General features: G+C 38.7%; 1 long non-coding RNA gene across 1 annotated transcript; it reads right to left on the bottom strand.

The window, feature by feature from the left end:
* Positions 1-2,428: 2,428 nt before the first annotated feature.
* LOC126689689 (uncharacterized) lies at positions 2,429-3,915 on the bottom strand. The gene is made up of 2 exons (XR_007644580.1): positions 3,805-3,915; positions 2,429-3,111 (listed from the first exon to the last, which is right to left on the bottom strand). It is a non-coding gene; the product is annotated as an uncharacterized LOC126689689 (long non-coding RNA).
* Positions 3,916-22,646: the final 18,731 nt, after the last annotated feature.

The raw sequence follows: 22,646 nt of genomic DNA, 5'->3' as shown, positions 1-22,646 counted from the left end.
TTTTTTTCCTCTTAGAACATCGTCTGTAACACCCATGCAAGGGATTGCTTATTATTATTTTTTTTTCCTTAACTGATTTGGGAATTTGTTATAGATTTTTTTGTGTTTGGATTTGGAAATTTGTTATTAAGAGGGCAGAGCAGAGAGATGAGATGAGACGAATGAGGACCGCGTGAGAACTGAAGCCATTTATCAAGGGTAATTTGGTATTTTTCGACAGAGCCCAACGGATACCATTCAAACGCGCATTCGACTTTTTGTTTATAGACCTCCAGAGGTCCATAATTGTCTTGCGCGTTTATGCCTTCGTCCAAAACGCAACTTTTATATAAAAGTTGCGTTTCTACTTCACCAAACGGTAATTTTTGTCCAGCTTTTAAACAAACGCACGTTTTAGCGCCTAAAAGCTGAAACAAACGGGCACTATAGCATTTGGTGAACATAACCTAATAAAATGAGTGACTGTAGCCTATTGATTCATTCTTCTAGGGATTTAAGTTAGTGAGGGCTATATTATCTGCGCTTATCAGAACTGAATACGTTGTGATATGCTTCTTGTTTTTTAGTTTGAGTCGCGTAACTTAAAAACGTTTGCAAGCTGGAGCTGATTAGGTTATTTCTTGACATTTGTTCTTTGGCATATTCTTGCTCAAAATATAAAGTTCTTATTTGTTTTCAAATTATTTTGGTGACTTGCAAGCCATACCGCCTTGCTAAATTCGTTGTTGGAGACGTTCAAAAAAACTATTATCAAAATTGCTAAGCTCTCATTACTGCATTATACGCAAAAGCCCATTGAACCTTGTTATAGGAGTTTATTATATTGTATATACAGTTGTGATAACCTTTATGGAAGAGTCAAAATGTCCTAGGGATGAGGTTTCCCTCACCAGCTGTTATTGTCAAGAATATTCCCAATTCCTTGTAACCAAGTATCCTATATATGCCAAGAGCTTTGTAGCTCAACGGTATCTTCTATTGTTTTCGATGGAGACATTTCAGGTTCAAATTCTCTTGTTATAACAAAAAAAATGTAATGGATGAGGGCTAAACAAGAACTTTTTAGCTCATTTTTTTGAATCTCAAACTCTCATTCATTTCTAAATACCAGGGACGGAACCAAATTCGTACCTTGGGGGAGCTTAAAACCAAAAAAAAAAAAATTATGAAAATAAAAACTAACATCTATTTCATATTCAACAAAATACTACATACAAAATAAGTATTTCTTAAACATTTCATATTATAAAATACATTAACAAAGTATAATATACAAAATAAGTGTTTCTTATTTTGTGAGTGATTTTTGTTTAGTCCATATTTAATTTTTTTATTTTGTTTTTATAGTTAAAAGGGCATGAATTTTATTTTATTTTATTTTTTATTTTTCCTTGTAGGGAAATATCTAAATATTTTAGAGGGAGAGAGACAAATATATATTTAAGTGCAAATCTTAATTTTTTTATACCAGTTTTTTTTTTTTTTTTAATTGGTAGGGGTTGGTATTAAGTCTTGCATATATATATAAGTCTTGCATATATATATATATATATTTTTTTTTTTTGGGAAGGGGGGTAGGGGGGCAATGGCCCCCCTCTGCCCTACTGTGGGTCCGTCCCTGCTAAATACCTATCTTGACCCTTGCCTCTAAGTTGTTTTTTAGTTTTCCCTACAAACAATTTTCCTTCATTTCCAATCTCTCTCTCTCTCTATATATTAGAGGGTTGGGTTCAAGTTACACCTGGTGTAATTCTAAGCAATGTTACATCACTCAATAACTTGTTATTGAATTAATATTTTGAAAATCCAATCGTTGAATTACATGTTTCATATGTTCTTAACATGCATGCCAATTTTCATATCAATCGGATTCTATTTATCATTTGATCTATAAACTCATTTTTTATGCATTATTTTAAATTACAAAAATTTGAATTTTAACAATTGATTGATGATGTGACTATTAATTTTTGATCACTTCGAAATTTTGCAAGCATGAAAAATATACGAAGATAATGTAATCTAACGGTGGATTTATCAATATTTGCATCTAATTAAAAAATATTGAGTGGTGTAACATTGCTTAGAGTTATATCAGGTATAACTTAAACCCAACCCATATATATATATATATATATATATATATATATATATATATTAAGTTCTTTTTCTGGATCTCAATCGATACAGTGGTTGGCCACTCAGTGGTCTTTGTTGGTAGTAAGGGTGGATGAAGGCTTTAGTCTTCACCACAGGTGTCGTTGTAGTGGTTCCGTAGATGAACAGGCTACATATGCTCTTTTTTGGATGCAGAACTTTGTGTTTATTATGTTCTTGTCATTGATGATGACTTTATTCTGTAGCTAGCTTGCTGAACGTCTTCACTAATAAGTTGTGGAGACACGTTATCATTGTCATCAAGGTGTACTAACTGTAAAAGCTTGCTCTTAGAGCATTGAACTTATTAGGGATTTGTACAGTATGAGTAGGAGTTAGTTTTGCTGTCCAAACAACTTACATTTTTGGAAGGTCTTGTACAGACGGCTATATAAGTCATGAATGAAATCCCTTCATGCACTGAACAAAGTACATTAAGGAGCCCCACAATTCAAATGAACAACTTATTGGCAAAAAAGAATCCCCATTTTGAATAACACTACTAAATATTTCATTGAAAGATAAAATCAACATTATTAAAATCCTACAGACGTGAAGAGTGATGTCAAACCAAGCAGAAGCTTCCTAGGCAAGTCCATAGCAAAATCCTCTTCTTGGTCGAGATGTGAGAATTGACAGGAAAAACACTAGGGCTGTGACAGAGGAACAGAGAGCTACAAGTGATGAGATGGAAAAAAATGTTGAATGCAGGCTTTCCTTCCAAAGTTGGCACACCAATACCCTTCTTGAAGCCACCAGGAACGGTTGATGATGTTGCAAATGCAACTGTTGCAATAAGTGCTGCAACTACAGAGCAGGATTCTAGGTTTTGCTCAGCCATTCACTGCCATCTTTGACAAGGTCTTTGTGTGTATCTGTAAATATATCCTTCGGGGTTTGGCCCCTGTTGTTGTATTTAACGAAGAAATGTGGTGGCATTGAGTCCTTAACAAACTACAAACGCAGAATAATTGATCTCAAAAAATAAAGTTTTATACCCCAGCTCTGCAAAAGTTGTAATAATCTAAATTATGTTTGAAAGGGTAAAACTTAAATACAGTTATTTAAGTGTTGTATCTTAAATTTCCCAATTAAATTCAACCATATTGTTGTATTAACCAATGAAATATATTAGTGCTTGTTTGTTTACACTTTCCTCCGGCAAAAAGTACTTTTTGAAACCAAATAAATAATATATGCGTTTGGTAAGATTTTAAAAGCTGCTTTTACACAAAAGCTACGTTTTTGAATTGTGAAGGAACTCCACTTTTACACAAGGCAGCTCTGATCTGCTTTGGCAAAATCCAAAGGGCTTTTAAACATTACCATTGGAAAGCCATTGGCTATTTTCCAAATTGCCCACAGTGTTTTCTTAAAAACACAATTTTACCCTTTGATAAATCAAGGCAGATTGTCATTTGCAGCCCCAGAACCCTTTGATAAATTAATTGCTACAAAGACCACAAAAAAATAGCCTCTAGCCCAGGTTCAATTCTAGAACAAATTTCCAAATCCAAACACAAAAAAATCTATAGCAAATTCCCAAATCATCCAAGGAAAAAAAAAAAAAAAAAAAAAAGATCTATCCCTTGCAAATTAGGATTCCTTAATCCCATTACTTCATTTTGTTAAGAAAAATGATCTCACCCATTTCTACCGCATGTTGTTAGTAGTGGGGAAGAGATCAAGCAGCGGTGGGGAGGAAGACAAGCGGCGGTGAAGGCAGAGCAGATTAGTAGACGAAGGAGGCATGTTAAGTGTAAGGTTGAATTTATTCAACCATCTAATTGGCTTTATTCCGTGCCAAATTTGCTTGTAATTCAGCATTTAGTAACCCTGTATTTAGGTGGGATTGTTGTAAGGGTAGTGAGTGAGATAGTGTGAAGATTGCTCAAGAGTGTGCAAGAAAACAGAGTGTCGCGGCTGGGACTCGTGGCTGGACTCGCGGCTTCAACCCGCCAGAAGATGCACAAGTGCCAAGTATGCTGGAAGATGAACAGTCATGCTAGCTGGAGCACTACAGGACAAAACAGGACAACTGGCCATACGGTTAACTCGCGACTGGAACTCGCGACTTAGTCAAGTCGCGAGGTCAAGCCGCGAGCCACCCCTGTTTTGGAAAAACCTGACGTTTCGCATTCCACTCCTCTTCAGTATAAATACCCTTTTAACCCACGATTGAAAGAGAGCTTCCAGAGAGAATTTTGAGAGAGAAACCCTAAAGAAAAACCAGATTGTTTCACCCACAATCTCTACCTTAGAGTCTCATCAAATACCCTCACTCTCTTCCTCTCCATTGTCAAATCCTTGAGAGGCCATTATACCAAACCTGGTTCTCACCATTATCATCTCTGTGAGACAGACGTTTGGAGTTCTGGGAAGCAGTTAGGAAGGAGCCAATATTCATTGGTTGATGCTACGGTATAGTAGCGGAATCCGGAAAGCTAGAAAAGAAAAAGGTTCGACGCAACCTCGTTGGAGCAAGAAGCTTGGAGGGCTTAGGCGCATTGGGTAGATTAGGCTTGGAGGGTCTATTGCTGTCCTTGTATCCCAACTGTATTTTCTAGTGGATTGATTACCGCTTGGAGGGCGGCGGAGAGGTTTTTCGCCGAGGTCTTCGGTTTCCTCTTCAATAGCATATCTGGTGTTATCGCTGTGTTTGCATCTTCCTTCCTCTCTATCTCTGCCTTTACATTAATCTGCTGTGGTTTATTTTGATGTGGCTTAGATAGTTGTTTAATCAATTCCATGTTATAGCATATGTTAAGTTTCCGCACACTAGTTGTTTAACATATTGCATGTGTTGATTAAATTGGTTTTTGGGGGTCTAAACGTTCAAAAGTGTTTTTGTACACGTTTTTGAACTTTCAATTGGTATCAGAGCGGGTACACATCTGTTTGGTTTCATTACCATTGTGTGATCCTTGACTCCCTTTCTTTTTGAGATGGATAGGTCTCAATCCCTTAATGCACCTCCATATTTTGATGGAAGTAATTATGCATTTTGGAAGGTTCGTATGAGAGCCTTTTTATGCTCTATTGATGAATCCGTGTGGGATGCTGTTGAGATGGGTTGGACCAAACCTGAAGTAGCCAAATCCACATGGGATAAGGCAGCACTTGCTGCATCTAATGCTAACAGTAAAGCACTAAATGCTATTTTCTGTGGTGTGTCTCCAGATGAATTTCACAGGATTTCTCACATTACTATTGCCAAAGATGCATGGGAGATTCTGGAAACAACTTATGAAGGCACGAAGAAGGTGAAAGATACCAAGTTGCAAATGCTGACCACTCGGTTTGAGGAGCTCAAGATGAGTGAGGATGAGTCGTTCGACTCGTTCTATGGGAAGTTAAATGAAGTGGTTGTCAGTAAGTTTAACTTGGGGGAGAAGATGGAGGACTCTAAGATTGTCAGGAAGATCCTCCGATCATTGCCGGAAAGCTTCCGTGCCAAAGTGACAGCCATTGAAGAGAGCAAGGATCTTGACGACATCAAGGTACAGGAGCTGGTTAGATCTCTACAGACCTATGAGATGTCACTGCCAAATCAACGGAAGGGTAAATCCCTTGCTCTAAAGACTGTCAATGAGAAGGTGGAAGATCAAGGCTCTTCGGGAGAAGATATGGTGGACAAGGATGTAGCCTATCTTGTTAAAAATTTCAAGAAGTTTTTGAAATTCAAAAACAATGGAAAATTTGATGATAAGAGAAATTTCCAAAATTCTGGAAGGGAGAAGAGGGATTTCAAGAGGAAAGATGGAAAAGAATCACAATCAACACAAGGTGTCACTTGTTTTGAATGCAACGGGCATGGACACTTCAAGAAGGAATGTCCTAACTATTTGAAATCAAAAGGCAAGGTGTATGCCACGACCTTGAGTGATTCAGACTCGTCCAACTCAGAATCTGAAGAGAGCTGTGATGGAGAAGGGAACTACTCAGCTTTCATGACTATTGCTCATTTTGAGTCTTCGGATGAATTGAATTTGCTTGTTCAAGACTTTGGAGAACATAGTGAGGATGACTCACTAGGAATTGCTGAAGAATCTGAAGCTGAAGAAGAAGAAAGCACAGCAACTCTTCAAGAAAATTACAACTCACTTTTGGAGAAATCAGGTGAATACACAAGGGTAGCCAAGGCTGCTGTGAGAAAGATGAAGAAGGCTGAGGAGGACTACAAAAGTCTCCTAATCCGGTATAGGGAGGCCAAATGCGAGATTGAAACTCTTAATGGTGAGCTGTCCGAAGCCTACACTAAAGTGAGATTCCTTGAGAATGAGGTTGTTCAAGCAAATGCAAAAATAGAGAGGGTCACCACCAAGAAGCTTGATGATGTTATATCATCTCAAAAGAGCTTCTCAGACAAATCCGGACTGGGATATACCGGAGGAAGTAGCTCAACTGGAAATGTCACTAAAGAAGTGAAGTTTGTGAAGTCCAAAGATCCAGTTGTAGCTGACTCTACGAGTGTGAACCTCGAGGTGGAGAAAAAGAAGAATGTGGTGGACCAACGGATGCTGAATCATCGGAATCAGTCTATGGGCAGGTCCGAGTCTCGTGCCAAGTCACGTCCACGACCACAAAGAGGTCCTAGAGGAATGTATGTGTGCCATTATTGCGGACTTCAAGGGCACACTCGACCAAATTGCCAAAAGCTGAGGGCAATGAACAGTGCAACTCCTCAAAGGTCAGGAGGACCAAGAATTGATAGGAGAACTTGGGCAGGGAATCAACCTAGAGAGCAAAATAGAGATTCCGGAATGATGGACGTGATGAAGATGATTGGTGCATTCACCAACTGCTTGGAAAGCTTCTCACGAAGGTTTGAAAGCCCTAACTCCCGTACCCAATCCTCTACGGAAATCACCCCAAACGCAAGTGACGTGTGGGTGAAAAAGGGTACTCATGCATAAGCATTACAACATGTCCATGCATTAATACTTCCTATGCTTTGTGACTATGTTTGTGTGGTATGCTTGTTGTTTTTGATTTTGGTTGTTTGTTTGTGAATATTTCTTAATTGTGTTTTATCAGTCTTTTTGTGTCTTGAGTCAAAAATCCAAAAATTACATAAAAATTTGAAAATCATAAAGGCTTGTTTGACTTTGTTGAGTTTTGTCTTAAAACTCATTTTGCCGTGTACCTTTGTGCTAATGGCTTTGTGCATTGTCGAGCATTGCTTGTCTTCATGCACTCATATCACTATGGGAAAAATCTTGAAATCTATGTGATTGTTGTAAATAGATCTTCAAACTTGTCATGAATGATTAGTGAATGGTTATGTTGATCTTGAAACATGCATAGTCTTGTGTCTATATCTCTTCCCATTTTTTATTTATTTTGTTTGCTAAAAAGAGCTCACTAAATGTAAATCTCCAAATGAAAAGAGATATTGAGCTGCAAAAGCCTGTCGCACATTCTAGTATTTGACTAGGAAAAAGGGTAAGCGACTTTATATTAAAAGTGAAATTTCTTTCAAAAAGGCCAAAGGCCTGCTCTTCAAAGAAAAGTGTAGTCTATCCCTCTCACAATGAGAGATGATTGCCTCAAAAGATCAATTGTTATGGCTGAAAGTGGAGTCAAATGAAAGGCTCCAAGTTATGTTATCAAGTTGTGTGGGAAGTCATATATTCATATTTCTATAATTGAGATTGGTCACATGATCTAGTGCTAATTGTGTATGCCTTGGTTGAATTGATCATTGAAGCTTCACATTAGACAAAGGACTATTTCATTGTTGATATCCACACACAACACACAAGTTTATGTTCAATAAATGCCATATTCATTTGTGTGATTGTACTTGATAAAATGTGTTTTCACATGCTCAATCTTTGTTAATTCAAGCACAAAAAGATTTTTGAGTGTTTTAGGTGTTTTTGGAAAGTGTTTTGCTGGAAAAATCTGAAAATTTCAAAAATACAGTTTTGCCCTGTTTTGGCGGCTCAATCGCGGGTATGTCAAGTCGCGAGCCTCAGTCGCATCTTCGCTGGTCAGTTTTGGCGACTTGTTCGCGAGTGGAAGGTCCAGTCGCGAGATTCACTCAGAGATTTTCGCGGCTCAGCTCGCGACTCACTCGCGGGTAGACCTTCCAGTCGTGAAAAACACTTAGAAAAATTTTTCAAAATTTTCCTCTTGAGTGTTTTGGCGGCTTGAGCTGGCGACTGTGTGGCGACTTGAACCAGTCGCGAAAATCGCGTGTTTTGCAGAAACAGGAGCAGTTTTTAAACCTCTTTCAGTTTTCCCTCGAACTTGTGTAACTGTTCATCTTCTCTTAAAACTGCTGTTTTCTCCCAAAACTCTTCGTGAATCCATTTTTCAAACCCTTTTGGTGCTTCATTTCTTCTCCAAATCATCAAGAAAAGGTATGGGTTTTGCTTTCTCAATCTCAGTTTCTTTTTCCTGCATATTTCTGTTACTGTTTGGACTGGTATTGTGTTCGTTATTCTTATCTCTATGTGTAATGGGTATGGAGTATCCTGTTTATGATATTGTTCTCACCCGTTTTCATGCTGAGCAGTCAATGTGTTTTTCATTGTTCTGAATTTTTTGCTGATTATTGAATCTGAGAATCTTTTCTGAAATGGGTTTGGTGTTTATGTGACTTACTCATTACGCTTGCCTGAATATTGATGTGTGGATGTTTGGTTTCTTCATGATTGAAATATTTTCTCCATGCTCATGTCTCTGATGGAGTGTTTTATGTTATCTGTTCAAAATGATTCAAATGCTGTTTCCTAGTGCATATCATGGTCATGTTAACATGTCTCATTGACAGTTGTGATGTATTTCTTCTTCTTGGTGCACTTTTACCAAGTTTGATGCACGGATTAGTTTGTGTTTCTGTGTATTGTTGGAAGGTTTGGTTGGGTCTGTATTTTTTTTCAGTCTGGGTTTCTACATTGAAATATTGGTCTTACTGAATCTTGTTGACAATCTTTTGTGGGGTATTGTCGCTTGGTTCTTTTCTGTTGGTCTGTTCTCTTGCAGATGTCTCGTCGATCTTCCAGGGGTAAAGACATTGTTGCTGACGAATCAGCATCCCCAGTTGCTAAAAGAACTCGTCTATCATCTCAAGCATCTCAAGATCCCAATGAGGATAGATTCAGAGTTCCCCTGAACTCACACGCCTACTCAAATGTGTTTGACAAGTCAACAACTATAGTGGAGCGGGTAGTAGAGTTCAACACCTTAGGGACTACATTCATCCCTCGAATCTTTGAGAAACGAGACTGGGCAAACTTGTTCGGAAACTTTGATGATCCAATGGATGAGCTGGTCAAAGAATGCTTCTCCAATGCATCTGATCTTGGACCTGTCCTCGTTTTCTGGGTCAGAGGAACAGAGTTTAGTGTTACCCCAGACTCCATCGCAGATCTTCTCAGCATCACCAGACCTCAGAATGTGAATTTAACTCCCTATGATGAACGAAATCCAGAGGTTGGGGAAATTCTACAAATCCTAGGACACGATCATGAGGTGTCTAGTGCAGGGACTTCCATCAGCACCGCAAAGTTTGCACCTGAGTTGACCACACTGAAGTTGATCATGTTCACCAATCTCTACCCACTGTCCAACACTACATTCATCAATCTTGGGAGAGCTATATTTCTGTGTGATCTCATTACCGGAGCCCCCATTGATATATGTGCTCACATCTACTACAACTTGAGGAAGACCGCTTGTCGATCTACAGCTCGAGGAATCATTCCATTTTGCAGTCTCGTCATGAAACTCATCCTTAGTGCTGGCATTACTCCTCCTGCAGATGGTAAAATGTTGACTCGTCAACGTCCCATTTCTTTGTTCACTCTTCAAGCGAGCAGAAGTCACTCCTCCAAATCACCAAGAAGTGCTCACATCTCTCCGGTTCCTTCATTTACTCCTGACTCAGAGACACCTGCACATACCACATCTGCATCTCGTGATGTTCCTGAAGCTTCACCGGCTGGTATTCCGCAAGCACAAACTGCTTCTCATACTGACAGAGTTGGCAGTGTTCTTGAGCATATTCAGAAACGCGTTGATGAGCTTGTGGCACTTCTCTACTCCACAAACAACCATGTCCAAATGCGCCTCGAGACTATGGAGAATCAGCTAGATGAGATTCAACGAAAGTTGGACGAGAGTCTTTAGCTATTCGTGACAAAAAGGGGGAGAGCATTCAGTAAGGGGGAGAAAAGTTCAAAGGGAAGTGTGCATAGTGATAGGGGGAGTACACACACACACATACTTTTGTTTTGTTTTTCGTCTTATCTTCTAAACTTATGGTTCTTTTGGTTTTGATACACTGTGTTTTGGTGTATAACTGTTTCTAACTCTCTTCATATACTCTTGGATAAACTTTTATATATGTTTGATGATGTTATTCAGGTATTTGTTGGTTTGTACCCATATGCTTATGTAAGCTTTCAGGGTTTATGTTTTATGCATAGTTTGTAGGCCTTGTGGTATGTACCATGCTTAAGTGCAGCCTTTATGCTATGTTGAAATCAGTACTTTAATCTAAATGTTCTGCATTGTGATTGTTGCACTGTCACTCTTGTGCCCTTGTAGGATTGTTCCTAGATGCATATGCCTTGTGTGCTATGCATTGGTTGAGTGTTGTACATACAAGTGTCTTGCCTTGTGCTTGTTAACTTGTATGTCCTTGTGTTCATTCCAAGTGTGAATGAGCACTGTGATCACTACTTTGTGGTGTTCACTTGGTTGATCAAGCCATGGTTTGTTCATTAACTCCATCTTATGCTTGATCTCTTTTTGCCTGTTTCATATGCATTTAGAATTTTCTGCTTACAATGATCATGGTGTATTGTTGTGTTTCAGGAGTTTATGTTCATATGATTCAAGTGCTTCACAGCTTCTAGAATTAGGTGTGAGTGAGTTTTGATCAACTGTTCCCAACTCACATGTTAAGTCTAGAGTCTGTTTTAGGGTTTTGTCACGGAATAGCCAAAGGGGGAGATTGTAAGGTTGAATTTATTCAACCATCTAATTGGCTTTATTCCGTGCCAAATTTGCTTGTAATTCAGCATTTAGTAACCCTGTATTTAGGTGGGATTGTTGTAAGGGTAGTGAGTGAGATAGTGTGAAGATTGCTCAAGAGTGTGCAAGAAAACAGAGTGTCGCGGCTGGGACTCGCGGCTGGACTCGCGGCTTCAACCCGCCAGAAGATGCACACGTGCCAAGCATGCTGGAAGATGAACAGTCATGCTAGCTGGAGCACTACAGGACAAAACAGGACAACTGGCCATACGGTTAACTCGCGACTGGAACTCGCGACTTAGTCAAGTCGCGAGGTCAAGCCGCGAGCCACCCCTGTTTTGGAAAAACCTGACGTTTCGCATTCCACTCCTCTTCAGTATAAATACCCTTTTAACCCACGATTGAAAGAGAGCTTCCAGAGAGAATTTTGAGAGAGAAACCCTAAAGAAAAACCAGATTGTTTCACCCACAATCTCTACCTTAGAGTCTCATCAAATACCCTCACTCTCTTCCTCTCCATTGTCAAATCCTTGAGAGGCCATTATACCAAACCTGGTTCTCACCATTATCATCTCTGTGAGACAGACGTTTGGAGTTCTGGGAAGCAGTTAGGAAGGAGCCAATATTCATTGGTTGATGCTACGGTGTAGTAGCGGAATCCGGAAAGCTAGAAAAGAAAAAGGTTCGGCGCAACCTCGTTGGAGCAAGAAGCTTGGAGGGCTTAGGTGCATTGGGTAGATTAGGCTTGGAGGGTCTATTGCTGTCCTTGTATCCCAACTGTATTTTCTAGTGGATTGATTACGGCTTGGAGGGCGGCGGAGAGGTTTTTCGCCGAGGTCTTCGGTTTCCTCTTCGATAACATATCTGGTGTTATCGCTGTGTTTGCATCTTCCTTCCTCTCTATCTCTGCCTTTACATTAATCTGCTGTGGTTTATTTTGATGTGGCTTAGATAGTTGTTTAATCAATTCCATGTTATAGCATATGTTAAGTTTCCGCACACTAGTTGTTTAACATATTGCATGTGTTGATTAAATTGGTTTTTGGGGGTCTAAACGTTCAAAAGTGTTTTTGTACACGTTTTTGAACTTTCATTAAGAAAGACAGGTGGTTGTGAAGGCAAAGATCAAGCACCGATCTAATCCATTCCTCCCTTGGCGATTTCCCCCTCTCTCTATCTTCATTTGATGAGAATCAATGGTGTGGTTGTGTGTGACCTTTAAGTCCGTGTGTTTTGATGGGATAGAGGGAAAGAAACTTTCAGATGAAGTGCTAAGAGAAAAGGAAGAAAGGAAGAAAAAAAAAAGAGGAAGAAAGAGAGCTCTCAAGAACGTTTTGGAGTTTGGAGGAAGTGGTAGGGAAAAAAAGGAAAGAAGGAGAAAAAGAAAAGAGTAAGGGTACGTGTGTGGAGGAGAAAAAAAGAGGGGAAAAAAAGGAGAAAAGAAGGAAATATGATACATGTGTGGAGGAGAAAAAAAGAGAGAAAAAAAAGAAGGAAAAAAAGAAGGAAATGCTATCACAATATTTTCATAATAAATCTTAAGTGGTAGGTTATTATTAGCTAATATTGGTGAGAAAAAAATAATTTTTTTAGAAAGAGAAAAAAATAATTTTAATAGTATGTTCAAATTAAAATTAGTATCAATTATCATAATATTTTCACAATAAATCTTAAGTGGTAGATTATTATTAGCTAATATTGGTGAGAAAAAAAAATGTTTTAGAAAGAGAAAAAAAATTGTAATAGTATGTTCAAATTAAAATCAATATCAATTATCACAATAAATCTTAAGTGGTAAGTTATTATTAGCTAATATTGGTGAGAAAAAAAAAATTTAGAAAGAGAAAAATTGATTTAAGTATTATGTAGTTGATTTAAGTATGAAATAAACTTATATATATATATATATATATATATATATATATATTGTCCTTTTTGGTAATCTATCACTCAAACCACCACTTTTATAAGTGTTAGCCAAACACTTAAGCTTAACTTTTACCAAACACTCAGCCTTTATAAAAAACCCAGTTTCATACCACACTTTTTGAAAACCCCATTTTTTCAGAAAACTCAGTTTTCGTCCTACTAGTGAAACGAATGATGATTACTTGGACAACAACAGAGAAAGATAAAACAATATGGAAGGTGCTTTTTCGTTTCTTTTTGATTTTGATTCTTACCGCTTTCGGCTGTTGATCTCCTTGCATCTGACGGAGCTTCTTTTGTTTCTCTTCTTGATCCTAAGCTCAAAAGTTGATGACTCAGCAATTAAAAGGTTCCTAAAATGTGTTTAATTTGCCAATTGAACCATCCTAATGACTTCTCCATCAATTCTTCTGAACTGTGGACTTTGTAATTAACTTGATTCTAATCCGTGTGTGTATATATATATAAGTCCATTTTTTACTTCTTGGTATAGCAAAATATAGATGACATCGATTTATCCCATAAGAAGTGATGATGCCAAAAAATCGTTAGTTGAACTCGTCGTCAATACAGATGGATGAATGCATTGGCTTCATCCAGAGACGAACCTTTTGGTGCTTTTCTTCTCTGGCTTTATAGCTTTTGGTGATGTTCTTCTCTGGCTTTATAGTTGATGATGCAGAGAATCGTTAGTTTAACTTCTTGTCAATACAGATGGACAAAGATGTTAGATTCGTCCAGAGATGAACTTGCAATAAGATATGAAATAGAGAAAAAGAAATACACTAGTGTGGTGTTTGTCAAACACCCTCCGATGATTAAGTTAGGTTGAAATTCAATTGAAGTATATTGCAAAATAATTCAACTAAGGAATAGTTTTTAGGATGAGAATTGTGTACCTTTGGCTCTTTGGTTTGTGTGGGTTTTATAGCCCTTATCTTCATTGTCTGAATGAATATTTGCATTTATAGGATATGGAGCCATTGGTATTAATGGCTGGCCTTTATTGTTTGCCAACGGCTATTTGTCTGTTGGTGCCCATACATTACTTCTTAGCTGTCTTTGGCATTGAAGTTCTTTTATGACTTCGTTCGCCATTGATGTCCATATGTTATGCTTTGCAATGAATAGCATTTAATTCGTCCGTCAAGAGATTGCCGATCTTGATAAATTAATACTCATCAGTAATGAATGCATAGGCGTTATAGACTTCAATGATCTTTTGCCTGTTGGTCCGTCAGTTACTCTATCTAGCGCATTAACCATTACTCATGTCATTTATGGGGAACCCATTTAACGTATGTTGTAGTCGTTCATCATATGGACAATGCTGGCTTGATGGAAGATGCTAAATTTCTTCTTCTTTTGCTATATGATGGACAAGGGTGATTTTTCTCCTCTTCAGTTGCCCCCCTATTCCTACCATTGTCTTTACAGATGCGGTTGGAATATGGAAGGTGATGAAGCCACTTAGGTTGTCCATCTAACTCGTAGGTAGGAAGACTTTAGTTTTTTGTCCTTCCCCTTTAGGGATGACTTTACGTTGGACTGTCCATCTGTAGGCGACTTTGGTCATGTGTCCATCTTTGAGCAACTTTATATTTAGACTGTCCACCCATAGGCAACTTTGGTTGTCCATCCACCCTTAGGCGACTTTGTGTTTAGATCGTCCACTCGTAGGTAACTTTGGTCATCTGTCCACCTTTAGGTGACTTTATATTTAGACCGTCCACCCATACGCGACTTTGCGTTTAGATCGTCCACCCATAGGTGACTTTGGTTGTTTGTCCACTTTTAGGTGACTTTATGTTTAGACTGTCCACCCGTAGACAACTTTAGTCATCCATCCACTTGTAGGCAACTTTGCATTTAGATCATCCACCTGTAGGCGACTTTGGTTGTTCGTCCACCCTTAGGCGACTTTGTGTTTAAACCGTCCACCCGTAGGCGGCTTTGGTCGTCCGTCCACCATTAGGCGACTTTATGTTTAGACCTTCCACCCATAAGCAACTTTAGTCATGTGTCCACCCTTAGGTGACTTTGTGTTTAGACCATCCACTCGTAGGCGACTTTGGTCATCCGTCCACCCTTAGGCAACTTTGTGTTTAGACTGTCCACCCGTAGGAGACTTTGGTTGTCTATCCACCCTTAGGCAACTTTATGTTTAGACTGTCCACCCATAGGCGACTTTGGTCATCCATCCACCTTTAGACGACTTTGTGTTTAGATCATCTACTCGTAGGCAACTCTGGTCGTCCGTCCACCCTAAGGCGACTTTATGTTTATTTTTAGACCATTCACTCGTAGGTGACATTGTTCATGTGTCCACCCTTAGGCGACTTTATGTTTAGACCATCCACCCGTAGGCGACTTTGGTCGTCTGACCACCCTTAGGTGACTTTGTGTTTAAACCATCCACCTGTAGGCAACTTTGGTCGTCCGTCTACCCTTAGGCGACTTTGTGTTTAGACAATTCACCTATAGGTGACTTTAGTAGTTCAGTTCCTTCTACCCAATGCATCTCAAATGGAGATATAAGTTGTGTCAAAACATGACACTTATAAGCAATTTATGAAAAGGAAATGCAAGCCAAGTAAATGTAAACATGGTCGTAGGAAGTGAACTACTAGTAGTACTTCCTCAAGTGTTTAGCGTTCGAAGGGTGAGGTAGCTTCTACCCATCAAGTGTCTCTTGTCAGGTGGTTGTCAATATCTTCTCCATATCCTTGGATATTTGGGTTGGATAAGTTCCTACAATGATAGTTAGTGTAACAACCCTCTTATGGTATATTTTTGTCACCTGTGAAACTTACAAGAGGTGATGTGAATGGACGAAGCTATTCTTTCAGTATCATCATCTTCTAGAAGGTGGGCATATAGAGGATGTCCATTGAACTTCTATTGTCAATCAAGATTTGGTGAATGTTATACTCCTCTATCCTTAACATAATTACCAAGGGATCATCATGAGGCTGTCTAATCCCTCTGGCATCTCTTTTAGAAAAGGAAATATCTAGATTGTCTCTTCTGGGTGCTTTGGAGGATGGAAGACAATAATGGATGTTGTTGACTTCCCTCATGTCGGCTTTCCTTAATGATTTGGAAGGTCCTCTCATCATGATTTCTCCCAAGATTGTTTGTACTTCTCCAATGGGGTCTTTAACTTGACCAGGACTTGGTTCTTTTTTCTTTGGTCTTGCTTCTCTATAGGATCGTCTCTAATAATCTTCTTGTCATACAAACTTTTGAAGATTCCCTTGGTGAATTAGAGACTCTACTTGCTCTTTCAAGTGCCTTCATTCGTCAGTATTGTGGCCATGAACTCGATGGAATCTACAATACTTACTTTTATCTCGAGATTTGGCTGGTTTTTTAATTGATCTGGGCCAATTTAAACCAAGTTCGTCCTTGATCTGTCTCAGCACTTGGTTGATAGGCATTACTAGAGGAGTGAAATTAGTGAACTGTGACCTCTACTCTAGAGGGCTTCTTTACTTTTCAGAACCATGCTGTGTATTCCATTGATCTTTCTTTTTTTCAGGACGGTGATTCGTATGATCATCTCGCATATGCATCCTTTGCATTCATGTACTTCTACACCTTCTGAAGCAGTTCTGTCATGGTCTTGGGCGGGGACTTATTTATGGAGAAAAAGAAGTCTCCAGGCAGTAGTCTGGCTGGAATGTGGTCATGATAACCTGAAGCCTCATCCACTTGTTATACTTCTTTGTTGAAGCGATCTACATACTACCTTAATGACTCTCCTTCCACCTATTGGATATTCAATAGATGGCCTAAGGGCTTCTTGTGGTGCTGTCCTCCTATGAAATGATGAACAAAGTTTTGTTTGGTTGTTCAAAGTTAGCAATTGTACCTGGTGATAGCTTGCTAAACCACACTTTGGTCGCACCTTTTAGAGTGGTTGGGAATGCTCTACACATGACCTTATTGGGCGTCATCTATAGGTGCACTAAGGTTTTGAAGGACTCAATATGGTCTAGGGGGTCTTTCCACCCATCGAAGGATTTGAGTTGTGGAAGCCGAAACATGGGAGGTAATGGAAAATTTGGGACTTCTGTAGTGAAAGGTGAATCTGTTCTCCGAATCATACCATCTAGGTTGGATGTAGATTTGTCCTTCATTGTGTTTCTTAGTTTGTCCATTTCTCTCTCTATTTTACGACAAATTTCTTCCATTCTAAAGGAGTTTTCTCCTTCTAGCATTCTTCTTCAATGATTCAACAGATCAGTTGTCTCTTGATCTTTTTTCTTTCTTCATTTCTTTGATCACTTTGGGTTTCTGCGATTTGCCTTAACTCCAAATTCTGTCATGTAAATTCTTCAATGTTTGTTGTCAATGCTTGAATTTGCTGCACTGTGGAATCCATCTGGTATCGAGAAAAATTCTTTCGTCAAGAAAAGGGAAACTGTATAACCTTGCAAACGTTCCCTACAGATGGCGCCAAACTGATGATGCCAAAAAATCGTCACTTAAACTCCTCGTCAATACTGATGAACGAAGGTGTTGGCTTTGTCCAGAGACGAACCATTTGGTATTGTTCTTCTTTAGCTTTATAGCTAATGATGCAGAGAATCATCAATTTAACTTCTTGTCAGTACAGATGGATGAAGGCGTTGGATTCGTCCAAAGGCAAACCTGCAATAAGATATGAAATAAAGAAAAAGAAATACACTGGTGTGGTGTTTGCCAAACACCCTCCAATGATTAAGTTAGAATGGAATTAAATTGAAGTATATTGCCAAAGAATTCAACTAGGGAATAGTTTTTGGGATGAGAATTGTTTACCTCTGGTGCTTTGGTTTTTGTGGGTTTTATAGCCCTTATCTTCATTGTTTGAATGAATATTTGCATTTATGGGATATGGAGCCATTGGTATTAACGGCTGGTATTGTTTGCCAACGGCTATTCATCCGTTGGTGCTCGTACGTTACTCCTTAGTTGCCTTAGGCATTGAATGTCTTTTACGGCTTCGTTTGGCATTGATGTCCATACATTATGCTTTGCATTGAATAGCATTTAATTCGTTCATCGAGAGATGGATGATCTTGATAAATTAATACTCATCAATAATGAATGCGGAGGATTATAGACTTCAATGAATATTTGCATTTATGGGATATGGAGCCGTTGGTATTAATGGCTGGTTTTTATTGTCTGTCAATGTCTATTTGTTTGTTGGTGCTTGTATGTTACTCCTTAGCTATCTTGGGCATTGAATGTATTTTACAGCTTCATCTATCGTTGATGTCCGTACATTACACTTTGCATTGAATAGCATTTAATTCGTCCATTGAGAGATGGACGATCTTGATAAATTAATACTTATCAATAATGAATGTGGAGGCATTATAGACTTCAATGGTCTTTTGCTCGTTGGTTCGTTCGTTATGCATTTGTCTATCTGGCGCGTTCATTGTTACTCATGTCATTTATGGGGAACCCATTTAACATATGTTGTAGTCGTTCATCATATGGACGATGCTGGCTTGATGGATGATGCTAAATTTCTTCTTCTTTTGCTATATGATGGACGAGGATGATTTTTCTCATCTTCAAGAAGCATACCTTGGGCATTTTCTTCATCCATAGTATCACCATTTTTGTTTCTTCTCTTGGTTGGAATTGGACATAAATTCCAGCTCATATCTACAAAGAAATAAGAAAAAGAAGGAAAGGTAAGTTTAACTGGCAATGAATTAGGGAAGCACAAAATAATAGTAACTAGCAAGATATTAGTTGGTTCATCCACTTAGCAATACTTGAAACAATGCCTTTGATGAAGCATAAAGTCACCTCGCCAGTATGTTCCTCACCAATTTTGATGGACGGAGCCAATTTCCTATTAAGAGCAAAGAGAGTAAAGGTGAAAGACATCGGGGTGGTGCCAACAAAGGGCCCTCCGATGCTTAAGTTAGATAATCTTTCTTTAGGAATCTATAGCATATGTTGCAGTATGATGTGTGAGTGTGTTTACTTACTTAAGTTAGTTGGCTTTATATAACCAATACTCGAGTTAATGCATTTATCCACTAATCTCCCCTGGACGTTGCACCTAAGTGAATTGTAGCATTAATGGCAATGAAATCTCCTCTTAATTCATAACGTCTGAACGGTAGCTTAAGAAGGCTTCTGTAACAGCCCTCTTGCCATTGCTCATTTCTAGCTGGATTGGTGGAGTTATTTCTGACTTTAATGTGCTTTTGGTCGTCCATTGGAATAGACGGCCATTTAATCACTGCTCGTCAGGTGGAGTTATTTCTAACTTCAATGTCCTCATGGTTGTACGTGCAAGTTAGATTTGAGCTTATTTATGTGAGTGAAATAAGTTATCCAACAATACATTTACATGAGAAAGCTCGAGAAGATGCAAGCTTTGACATGACACTCAAACAAGAAATAAAGAAAGCCATGGTAGGATATGAAAAAGACGCACATTTAAACAAGAAGAAGACGCTGATCAAGAAAACAACACATGATGCACGTGGAAAACCCTAGAGAAGGGATAAAAAACCATGATTTTTGCAAGAACAAAACATTCTTGCTTGGCTTAGCTTATATTATAGCTATGATGCTATTTGCTGACTAAGGGATAAGAATTGTGCTAACGTGGCACTAGGACCTTTGGGTCGGTAGCTTTGCCACTGCTTGGGAGACAAGTCTTAGAAATTGAGAGGGACATTAGGCTTATTGTGATTGGTACACGTGTTTCCATGGTGACTTATGGTGTACTCAGCCAATAAGGGGTGTCTTTATAGCCTCTGACCTTAGAAGGTCACTATCTCCCTTTTTGTGAGTGCTTGAGTACCATGTCAGGTTTAAATCTTACTTCCTTCCCAAGACAGTCATGCCTTTAACACTGACCAAGACACAATCTCTTAGCCATCACCTACTCTCCCTTACCTCACAGCTGCTCCACGTGTAAAGTTTGGATTCAACCACTTACGCATTCTCCCATGCCTTAGTGGTGTTATGTACATTAGCCCCTTGACTTCAATGGCGTTTAATGGCAAAGGCCTTTGATAGTCACATTGGTTCAGGTATTAATACTTTAGTAATCATACCCTTGTAACATTCAAAATGGACACGTGGCTCAAAAGGGTGCTCCTAGCTATTTTGGCGTCTCTTTGTTTCTTGCGTTTTGGTAGACAAACATTGCTCCTCATAAATGTCATGTCTCTTTACTTAATTGTAGTTGAAGATTTAAATAGGGAATGTTTCTTCTTCAAACTTCATTCCTTTTGTATTTTCTTGCTTTCTCTTAAAAACCTTAAACTCCACAAAAAAAAAAAAAAAAAATTATGTCCAACTCTTCTTCTTCTAGTGGTTTTAACTCCTTACAACATTCCTTAATCTCTTTTAAGAGTGCTTCTACTGATCACACTCCTTCCCCACCGCCAAGCCCTGTGCACCCTCCTCTCCCTTTTCCCATTCACCTTTTACCTCCTTAAATCTTCATTCCCAAGGAGGTTGCTCCTTTTAACTAGAGCAATGAAGAAGGAGAGGACTCTGAGGAACTTCGGTTGGTAGCCGAAGAGGAAGTTGAGGATGTAGCAACTGTTGCATTCTTGAGAGCACCCATTTGCTGTAGGAGAAGGTGAAGGCTTGGCCGCTCAAGCTTAAAGTCCAGCGCTTCAGGGCTCTCTGACTCCCAAAAGGTAGACTCTTCTGACAGCTCTTCTAAAGGTTTTTTTGATGGCTTTGACTCAGGGGATGATGAAGGCGAGGAGGAGGAAGAAGAGAATGATGATGATGATGATGATGAAGAGATGGAGTACTTGGCTCTGGATTATCCCTAAGAAGACTCTGGGGATGACATGGATGCCTATGCGCCAAGGTCTCCTTGAGTTGCTCGTTGTTGAACCCTCTTTTTATTTTTACTTTTTATGTTTATGTTTGTTTCGTTTAGCCATCTTTTGGCTTAGGTTGTAAAGAAAACTTTATCTTTCTTATTTTGGATATAAATTTTTGTGTTCTTTTGTTAATTAGAAAAGAGGTGATAGGTCATAAGGGCCAAATCATGTAAATCCCTCATTTCTGTTTTGTAAAAAAGAAACTTTTAGACACAAAAATATATAAAAGAAAGAAAGTTATTCATTACATGTTTATTTTTTCTTTCTTTAATGTTGTATTATATGTTTATTTTATTATATATCAAGCTCCTACACAACACATAAGGATAAATATGTCAGTTAATAAAATGTGAAACGCAACGAATTAAATTATACTTGTTGGTGAAGGGTTGCGCCTTTGCCCTTGGATTATAAAGGCGGTTTTCTTGATTTTAGCACCATTAACTGCCATTCTTTGTCAGAAATTCAGTTTCTTCCGTATGCTAACACGTGTCGATTTTGAAAAAATATCTCTTTTTTTGAATCAATCTCTTTTAGAGGGAAAAACATTAAACCTTCAAAGTATAAAAGGAAAAAAAAAAAATTTTCCTTCCATATTTTTCTCCTTTTCCCTTATCTTCTTCTTCTCCTTCTTCAATCCGGAATCTAGAACTTTTCTTTTAGATTAAACCATGGGTTTAAAACGCGGTCTACGATCCAGTTTCGTTAAATTTGTAGAACCTTCTACCCCAAAAGGTAACCAACCTCTTCTAAGGGGTGAGGAAAATCCTTCCATAGAAGAATAGTGGATCATCCCTCCCTTCTTCGAAGATAACCTATTTGATAAAAGTCTCGATTGGGACTCAACTCTTTGCTCCGAAGACTCTCTGTACACAATATGTGGGGAGCCTAATGATCTTTTAACCATGGATCTGGAATTGAAGCACATTCCAAGGCTTGGCACTTGCAGGGGAGATTTTGCCCCCTACCATAGATGTAGTTTTCAAATCCCACACCTCGGTTTCCAGAGGTTGGAGAAGCTGGTGTCGAAGAGTGTTGGCTCATCCTCCCTTCATGGAAATTCTACAAAGAGTAAATCTTGTGGAGACCATTCTTGTATTCTCCAGAAGATACCACTATTGGTGGAGACAAAGGTTTAAGGGCTAACTTCTAGGGATGGATCAGATATTTTTGGAGAGAATATGTTGATGGCGTGGATAAGGAAGCCAATGGAGACTCCCTGAAAGAAGGCACCGACTATGTTGTTCGGGAAGGTAACTCTAACTCCTATGAAGTTGAAGCTTTTATTGCCTTTTTACTTTCTTGCCATCTATTTGAGGGCTATCCTCATGAAAAGATTCTAAGTAGACATTTCCCTATAGTTGTTAAACTAGAGAACAATCTTTTCCCCTTGCTCCATATTTTCTAGGAACTTTATATTCCCACTTGGATCATTTTACTATTGACCTACAACGTTCTTGGGGTAGATTCCAAGTTGAAACCTTTGTCCCCGTTGCTTTTTTACAAATATGGTTGTGGGAACACTTTAGGAATTATGCTCCTGTCCCTAGAGTGTTAAGCTCCTATAAAACCAATCTGCTATCACCCCAAGGTATGCCACGCTCTTGGCATTGGAACAAAGTGGCAGTATTTTCAAATAGTTTCCTTTTCAAAGTATTAGATGACCCTACTGATTGGGCAGCTAGACCTTACTCTATGTTG

Source organism: Quercus robur, chromosome 6, assembly GCF_932294415.1.
Source record: "Quercus robur chromosome 6, dhQueRobu3.1, whole genome shotgun sequence".
In the NCBI taxonomy this organism is placed as follows: Eukaryota; Viridiplantae; Streptophyta; class Magnoliopsida; order Fagales; family Fagaceae; genus Quercus; species Quercus robur.
The sequence above is the reverse complement of the archived record's forward strand: the minus strand, read 5'-3'. Positions and strand labels throughout refer to the sequence as shown.